The sequence below is a fragment of the Colobus angolensis genome, unplaced genomic scaffold, assembly GCF_000951035.1.
Source record: "Colobus angolensis palliatus isolate OR3802 unplaced genomic scaffold, Cang.pa_1.0 Scaffold140, whole genome shotgun sequence".
NCBI classification, from domain to species: Eukaryota; Metazoa; Chordata; class Mammalia; order Primates; family Cercopithecidae; genus Colobus; species Colobus angolensis.
This window is the reverse complement of record NW_012114489.1, coordinates 1,941,241-1,948,963: the sequence shown is the minus strand read 5'-3', so window position 1 is coordinate 1,948,963 and position 7,723 is coordinate 1,941,241.

Genomic DNA, 7,723 nt, shown 5'->3' with positions numbered 1-7,723 from the left:
CCTGTAATCCCAGCTACTTGGCAGGCTGAGGCAGGAGAATCGCTTGAATCTTGGAGGCAGAGGTTGCGGGGAGCCAAGATCGCACCATTGCATTCCAGCCTGGGCGACAGAGTGCGACTTGGTCTAAAAAAAAAAAAAAACATGGCCAAAGCTATACCAAACAAATTCTGATGAAAAAGAAAGAGTTGTGGAAATTTTAATAATAGGCAAAGCAGAATTCACGGCAGCAAACATTTGATAAGACAAAGATGGATATTTTATAATTATATAATATATAGTTGATGAACCTTTCTGTACTCCTAGTAGTGGCAAAATACAGACAGAAGAGCAGGTAGAAACACAAAGAACAGTAGAAAAGGCAGAAAAGGTTGTGCCCTGTGAGAGTATTTCCACCCCAATAGGCAGAACAAACTCTTCTCCTTTAAGCTTCAAGAATACTGTTTTATAATGATGTGTAATTCACATTTTAACTCACACTAACGTGCTTACTGTCCTAGGACATTATATTTTAAAGAACACCATTTCTAATTGTGAGTTAAATAAATTTTTCTCTAATTAAAGAGCTTTTCCCACGTTAGTGAGCTGGGGAAAGGCTCACTGGGCAAGAATACAGTTTGTCCTGTCAGTACACCTGCTTCAGTCTTATTAGTGTGCCAAGTGAGGCGAGATCAAAAAGGATAGCAAAGTACGTGGGCCAGGCCTCTTTTTCTCCCCATCCCACTCCCATTCCTTTGCAGGAATGATAATGAGGCACTGTGATGCGGTGAAAAAAACCAGTAGACTAGAAGTAACTATTCTAGCCCCAGGCAGGCCTTGATAGTTTTCATTGCCTTTGGGCACCTCTTATCAGTCTATATACTTTTATCACCTGCAAAGTGACAGCAGCCAAGAATCTAAAACCAGTACCTATCATGCCTTTTCCCTCTCCTGTTATGATCACATAAACTCAGAATTTTAAAAAAATTTACTTTGAGGCCAGGCGCGGCGGCTCATGCCTGTAATCCTAGTACTTTGGGAGGCCAAGGCAGGTGGATTGCCTGAGCTCAGGAGTTCGAGACCAGCCTGGGCAACATGGTGAAACCTCGTCTCTACTAAAATACAAAAATTTAGCCGGGTGTGGTGGCGTGCGCCTGTAGTCACAGCTTCTCAGGAGGCTGAGGCAGGAGGGTTGCTTGAACCTGGGAGGTGGAGGTTTCAGTGAGCCTAGATCATGCCATTGCACTCCAGCCTGGGAGAGACTCTGTCTTAAAAAAAAAAAAAATTTACTTTGAAATAACTATAGACTTATAGGAAGTTGCAAAAATAGTACAAAGTGCCCCACGTACCCTTCCCCAAGTTTTCCCCAGTGGTGAGATCTTATGAAGACATAGGATATCAAAACCAGGAAACTGATATTGGTAAATTACTGTTAACTATACTATAGACATTCAGTCTTCACCATTTCACCATTCTTGACCTTCTCATAATACAAGTGGGGAAATACTCCCTTCTCTTCAGTTTTCTGGAATAGTTTCTGTAGAATTGGTGCTAAAACTCATAGAATTTTAAAACTGAAAGACACCCTCGAAATCACCCAGTCCTGACTGGAACATTGATTTGACTATAAAGACACCACAGACCCCATTTTTTCTCTCCAGGTAGCCAAAATCAACGGTAGATTTCTATACCTTGGAGGATTAAAAAAGGAATAAAATGACTATTCTTAACACAGTGTACAAAGAAGACAGTCTGTTCAGAAATAGCTGAAAAGCCATTTCCTAACAAATTTGACACTTTCTGTCTTCACTGCACTATAAAAAAAAGAAATGACAAATGAATTCAAATGTTGAGGAAAGAATGAACCAGAAACAGGGTCTTCTGGTTTTCCCCAGAAGCCTATCCTGAGGCAAGCATTCCAGTGCAAGTATAATAATTATTTAGAAGGTGCAAAACCAAAACAAACCAAAAAGAAACCGCCACAGTAGAATGGGGAAGTTACTGGGGAAGTAAGAAAGGCAAGGCAGCCAATAAATGATGTATTACTAAGTCAGTTACCACTGTGGGTTCCTGGAACTTACTGGTCCTGGGGATATTCTGAGAACCAGTACAAAACACACACATACACCTCGGTTATTCCACCCAGGGCAGAAAGAGCTAAGATATTTATACACCAACTTCTCTCAGGCATTGAGTGAGAGCAACCAGAGGGGCATTCATTCCCTGGCACTTCTGGCCTGCTTGCATAAGCACCAGTGGCAGTGGGTTCCAGCAACGGAGAATGCCCTAAACAAAGAAGTCCTTGAGCTGGTAAGTTTGAAGTCAAGCTGTGTGCTCAGAAGTGGTAAGGGTGAGAGGATAAAGGCAGCCCACCTATACCTGCATGTGTCACAGCAGGGTAGGAGACTTACCTTGTTAACACGTGAGAGAAATTATCTTCCAAAGAAGGATTTGTATGATTTTAGGAGGAAAATGTGAATGTTGTGATTTATTTCAAGATTACTTAAATTATAGAATATTTCTGGGGGTGTATTTGTCAAAAATAATATTCCTTTGAGGTTGTGCCTTCAGAAATAATCTGTGAAGACAAAAAGAGACTGGCAAGGTACAGTCTTTGCATAGAATATTTCTATTCACTTTAAATTAATGCAAACTTAAATATCATCATCTTATTCTCTTTACTTTAGCATGTTAAAAGAATTATATTAATTTATTTGTGCTAAATGAGAAGGTATCCTGAATGAGAAAAAAAGGTAATGGGTTGCATGCTGAGAATAACCTATGGATTAATATTTAAAGTTTCTCAAGAGATGATGTAATAATAAAATCCCTGGGACAGAGTATAATGGCATTAGTCATAGATTTCCGGAAATGCTAATCCAACGTCTTTTAACACTGGAGGGTTTTTTATTCATAGAAATCTGTAATAATTATTGATCCAAAATATGCTTAGGTTGTATCTGATTCTTTCTTAATAGTCTATGATGGAATTGTATAATTTTTGGTATTTATTTTTTTCACTCTGGTCCATAGCCACCAAATCTTGATATTTTTCACTTTCAGAAGTTTCTCATAGCTCTGCAAATGTTGGAGAATTTTGAAGAATATAATTTGACAGGTTAATTTGAATGCTAAAGATTGTCATAATTTAATATTACCAGGGAGAAATGAATATTCACTTTTCCAAAAATACAGAAGGAAATGACTTACTCTTGGAGAACTTTAAAAAATAATATGTATGAATATTTTAAACTTAATGTGATTTCTATGAATCATAGCCAATATAATACTGTAAATTTATAGATTAGGGTTGAACATTTTTGGACTTTGGACAATCTTCACTCTTTCACATCTTCCTGGCCCAGAAATCTGAGCAACTCACCTTACTTACAAACATTTAATAGGAGAGGTGAAGTAAGTTTTCATGTTTCTAAAAGTTCATTAATTGTATAAACAGTACACACATTCACCAGTACATTATGAAAATAAGCTACAAAACAATTGTAACTTAAGCCACACTTAAAATAATTTAGCCAAATACTGTTAATGAAAAGGAAGGCTTGCTGTTTGCTTTCAAGCAAATCAACATTTCTTCAAGTTGTCAATATTATTCTACAACTAATTAGCATTGGTTAGGGAGACTGTGTTATTGGTTCACCATAGGAAAAAGTGATAGAGAGTATCAGGTTATAGAATCTTATTATTCTGTGTCCTTTTCATTTTATTTTATTTATTTATTTGTTTATTTTTATTTTTATTTTTGAGACAGAGTCTCACTCTTGTCACCCAGGCTGGAGTGCAGTGGCACAATCCTGGCTCACTGCAACCTCTGCTTCCTGGGTACAACCAATTTTCCTGCCTCAGCCTCCCAAGTAGCCGGGATTAGAGGCACCCGCCACCATACCTAGCTAATTTTTTTGTGTGTGTGTTTTTAGTAGAGATGGGGTTTTACCATGTTGGCCAGGCTGGTCTCGAACCCCTGACCTCAGGTGATCTGTCCACCTCGGCCCCCCAAAGTGTTGGCATTACAGGCGTGAGACACTGCACCCAGCCTTCTGTGTCCTTTTTAAACTTAAGGTTCTGATAATTTCTAATTATAGGTTCTAATAATAGAAATATGTAGTAAATTTATTCCTCTTCTGTTTAAAAATCCTTGATTGCTGAATTCCTGCAAATTGTTCCTACAAAATTTGTAATCATTGTCAGTGGTGCTTGGTCAATGTACCATTGTTAAAACCAGCCTTGAAAAATAGACGACTGTTTCTATACAAGTGGTCATGCAGTTAATAATTTCTTCAGAAAGGCACTGCTACACTATTTCTATGCTATTCTGAGGAGTCCCTTTGTCAGTTAATATGTATTTCACCCATAAGGCCTCACGTTCTTGGAGCTATCTCCTGAGCTGATGACCAACCTAAGGGCACAGAGTAAACCATAACAATTTATCCCCCGAGAAGATCCTGACAAGTTGCCTAAAATGATAAACATCCTTGATAATTACTTCATATTTTTATCCTATTCAGGCATGTAGTAGATATTCAACATATATTTGCTGAATTTGTATTTTTGTTGTTGTCACTGTTTTTAATAATAATTAGTCTCTTAAGGCCAGGAACGGTGGCTCACCCAATACCTTGGGAAGCTGAGGTGGCCCGATTGCTTGAGCTCAGGAGTTCAAGACCAGCCTGGGCAACATGGTGAAACCCTGCCTCTACAAAAAACACAAACATTAACCGGGCATGGTGGCACAGCCTGTAGTCCCAGCTACTTGGGAGGCTGAGGTGGGAGGATTGCTTGAGCCTGGAAGGTGGAGGTTGCAGTGAGCCGAGATCATGCCATTGCACTCCAGCATGAGGCACAGAGTGAAAACTTGTCTCAAAAAAAAAAAAAAAAAGAAGAAGAAGAAAAAGAATGATTCTCTAGATCCAATTTACAGGAAATACAGAGGACAGACTTACGCGTTAGCTACACCAAGGAATTCAATCAGCAAAGTCTAGATCATGGGAAATGTTACAGAATGAATGATCCAGTTTCGTTAACAAATTTTAAAGGGGGAGAAAAAAAGAGGCAGATAGGGAACCCACAGATTAAAAAGAAATAAAAACCATATAAAAAAAGAGGCAAAATTAAACTACAGTATGTATGGGTGCATGCTTAGGTGAGGAAACTATAAAAGAATGAGGTGATTACCATAAAAGCCAGGAGAATGGTTACTCTTAAGAGACAGGGTGCAGGGCCGGGTAGAAGGTTTCTGGGGTGGTCAGGTATGATTCTTTCTTCTGACATGGATGGTAGTTACAAAGGTGTCTTGCCTTACAATAATGCATTCAACTGTAAAATCATTTTATATGATTTTCTATAGATGTGTTATACTTTTAAAAGTTTAAGAAATACACAACAAGAAATATACATATATACAGAGAATCATTAGAATGATTCTCCTTAAATAATAATTAAAATAATTAGAAGTGATGCTTTTTGAGTAGTTTTACCTGTGATTTTAATATAGCTTACCTAAGTAAACTATACAATTGCAAGTTTATACAATTCAATTTTTTTTTCTTTTTGAGACCGTGTCTGGCTCTGTCGCTCAAGCTGGAGTGCAGTGGTGCGATCTCAGCTTACTGCAGCCTCTGCCTCCCAGACTCAAGCGATCGTCCCACTTCAGCCTCCCAAGTAGCTGGGACTACAGGAGTATGCCACCATGCCCAGCTAATTAAAAAAATTTTTTTTGTAGAGATGGGGTTTTGCCATGTTGCCCAGGTTGGTCTCAAACTCCTGTGCTCAAGTGATCCACCTGTCTCAGCCTCCCAAAGCACCGGGATTACAGGCATGAGCCACTGTGCCTGACTACAATTTGATTTTTAATAATGGCTATACTTAACAACCAGCTCACAAAATTCCTGAAAATTTAACAATGAGTGTTAAAAATTTAACAACAGCAAGCTAAGTGTGAGCCACTTTAGCACACTCTTGTATTCATCCTAACAATTCCCCAACTTTCTTGTGCTTTTTAAATTTAGTTTTTAAAATCAAATGCATACTTGCAGTTTTAAAAATCAAATAGTTCTCCATTTTCTGATCCTCAGAGGCAACAGTTTCAAGTATTTTATCTGATTCTTTTGGTATTAACCTCCACCTCTCAAAATTAGATACCTCTTGATTTTTCAGTTTTGGACATGGCTGTAGACTGAATGATTGTGTTCCCACCTCCACCCCAATACATATATTGAAATTCTAACCTCTGGTGTGATGGTAGCGATGGGGCCTTTGGGAAGTGACTTAGGTCACTAGCGTAGAGCTCTCATGAATGGGATTAGTGCCCTCATAAGAGACCCCAGAAAGCTTACTTGCCCTTTTCTGTCATGGGAAAAGACAGCCACCTACAAGCCAGGAAGCAAGGCCTCACCAGACTCTGAATCTGCCAGTGCCTTGATTTTGGACTTCTCAGCCTCCAGAACTGTGAGAAATTTCTGTTGTTTATAAACCGCCCTGTTTATGGTACTCTGTTATAGTAGCCTGAACAGACTAAGACAGATATCATTTATTGACTTTCCATTATGGGACGTAAGGATTAAATTCTCTCTCATTCCCTACCCAGCTACACACATACACATTTCCTATCCCTCCAGGTTTCACATATGGTTATATTCTAATTTTAGTTAGATCAGTAAAGGAAAATGTTATTTACTGCTCAAATGTGTAATATACTATGATTATTCTTCCTTTCCAACTTTTTGGTTTTTTCCTGAAGCTAATAACTGTTCTGGGTTTCTTTTTTTCTCATTTTTTCCCTTTTGTTTGGTTTCCTAAATCCATATCCTCAGACTTTCTCTCACTTGCATAAATCTTTCATATTCAAACATATTAAGTTTATGAGTTCATCTACCTAAAAAGTCTCTTCTGGAACCATCTGGTCTGCTCCAATCTGGATTTATTTATCTAAGTCTGCTCAATGTCTGCTGTTTGGAGACTTTCTCATCAGGGATTCCCTTTACCTCTCTCATGCTGCATCCCTGTTTCTTGGATCCCATATTCACCTTCTTTCCTTGTTTATACTTTTGTATTGGTGAAACAACATCCTCTAAAGTTTCTTGATAAATGCATATGGGAGGTAAAAATTCCTGTACTCTTGCATGTCTGAAAATGTCCTTATTCTGCCCTCAAACTCATTTACAGTTTGCCTGGTTTTAGAATTCTAGGTAGGAAATTATTTTCCCCAGAACTATAAAGACATTGATTGCTTCAGTGTTGCTGTTGAGAAGTCTGATCTTCATTCTATATGTAAAATCAGTTTCTCCTCTCTGGAAATTTATGGGACCATTTCTTTGTCTTTGGCCCCAGTATTTTAAAATATTACAATGAAACCTTGTGGTTCTGATTTACTCCTGGAAGAGTTTGTTAACTTTATTTTATATATTTTTTTGAGATAGGGTCTTGCTCTTTTGCCCAGGCTGGAGTGCAGTGGTGCAATCTCAGCTCACTGCAACCTCCGCCTCCTGAGCTCAAGCAATCCTCTCACCTCAGCCTCCTGAGTTGCTGGGACCACAGGTCTGTGTGCCACCACATCTGGCTAATTTTCATAATTAAAAATTAAATACAAAATTAAATTAAACATGGTTTTGCCATATTGCCCAGGCTGGTCTCGAACCCAGGCTCAAATGATCCACCTGCTTCGGCCTCCCAAAGTGCTGGGATGACAAGTGTGAGCCACTGTGCCTGGCCTTGACTTCCTTAACTTTTTTTT